At 37.5% G+C, this 1,581-nt stretch overlaps 1 long non-coding RNA gene across 1 annotated transcript; it reads right to left on the bottom strand.

Moving 5' to 3' along the window:
- Positions 1 to 6: 6 nt before the first annotated feature.
- On the bottom strand, positions 7 to 1,393 carry LOC111382699. Its single transcript, XR_002700591.1, has 3 exons — positions 1,252 to 1,393; positions 909 to 1,025; positions 7 to 544 (listed from the first exon to the last, which is right to left on the bottom strand). It is a non-coding gene; the product is annotated as an uncharacterized LOC111382699 (long non-coding RNA).
- Positions 1,394 to 1,581: the final 188 nt, after the last annotated feature.

The raw sequence follows: 1,581 nt of genomic DNA, 5'->3' as shown, positions 1-1,581 counted from the left end.
GGGGGGAAAGTGAGTTCATTATTTGATATAATACAATATCTCAGGATGAAGAACGTAGTATGGTGTGTAGATTATTTGTTTAATCCATAACAAAAGTAATTAATGCTGGACATAATATAACCTGAATTTGTTTCTACAAGTTAATACAATCTATTTCTAATTCCGTCTATGTTTTTCTTAAATAATTTTGAGATAAGAATAAGTTTGTTGTTGTTCTTGTAAATACAATCTGTTTCTCTATCGAACAACGTGGCTACATAGTCCTTGAATTTTGGGCCAATGTTAATACTTTGGGATTCTAAATTCTTTGTCAATTTAATTCTTGAAGTTTTAAAAATTTCAGCTCAAAATATGAGGAGAATTCTGTTTGATATGTGCATGTGATGTAGTTTTGTCCTTTATAGGAGAGAGCCATACCAGTAGTGAGGTAAGAGGAAGTGAAAGATCCAACAATGTTCATCATTCCGAAGGCAATCATTTCTTTGTTTCCATCAATGTGGTAATTCTTGAACATGGCAAAGCTTCTGCCCACTGCTATTCCTTCCTGTTTTTTTTCCATAGAAATTACCGTGTCACAAAAAATAAGATATAGAAACCCGTGCCACTACGGAGTTAGAAGTATAAATCGGGTGGTCTATGCCCTTTTCTAAGTATGTGGGGCCAATAGGATTTTTGCCATTTTGCTAAAATTTTACGAGTTTCACATCTCAGGATGCTCGGCACATTCTAATATACCTCTAGACAACGGTCCTTCTTCCCGTCCCCTACCAGGCCCTGTTTGACACATTCTGGTATCTGTGGATGATGCTCTTCCTGTCCGTCTCCTACCGTGCCCACCCTCAGGCCACCTCCCAAATTTATCACCACAGAAGACTACATAGATTGGTGAAAGAAAAGATAAAACTTACTGCGAGAGAGATGATGCCCGTGACAATGCCAGTTTTGATTACTGTGGTCAGATATCGTGAATCAAATTCAAGATCCATAATTGATGGTGGATTTATCCCTTTCTTCAATTGCCCAATCTGTTTATTATTCAAATGAAAATCATATAAAATATTTTATATTCATGCACAATACATTTCAAAATAGTTGCAAAGGACAAAATCAGTCAAGACTTTGTCTAAACCTGTCCACTGAAATTGCCAAATGAATAGCCGTTTTTCTTCCTTTTTTGGTTAAAGTTTTGATATGAAAAAAAGTTTTCTTTAATCATAATTTTCCTAATTATTGAGTAAGTGAAGGGCTCACCACTTGGACACCATGTTTTTCAGCGCGGGTAAGGTAAACCAGCAGTGTTCCCAAGATAACTGAAGTCAACGGAGCCGTTGCTGATATCCAGAAAAGATTTGGTCGCTTTTTGCTCTACATGTTTGATACATAGTATTAGACAATATTATACATAACGATAAACAAAATTTAAACAAATTCTTTTCTTTCCAACCCTTGTTGTGTACTATTCAGTCGAGCTTACAAAACATGTCTGTGGACAATTGAAGTACGTAGGGGTGGCTCGTTAACCCACGAGCTCGGGCTCGGCTCGTTGCTTGTGGGCGAGCTCGGCTCGGCCCGGCCCACGAG

The sequence above is a fragment of the Olea europaea genome, unplaced genomic scaffold (assembly GCF_002742605.1).
Source record: "Olea europaea var. sylvestris unplaced genomic scaffold, O_europaea_v1 scaffold25518, whole genome shotgun sequence".
In the NCBI taxonomy this organism is placed as follows: domain Eukaryota; kingdom Viridiplantae; phylum Streptophyta; class Magnoliopsida; order Lamiales; family Oleaceae; genus Olea; species Olea europaea.
The sequence above is the reverse complement of the archived record's forward strand: the minus strand, read 5'-3'. Positions and strand labels throughout refer to the sequence as shown.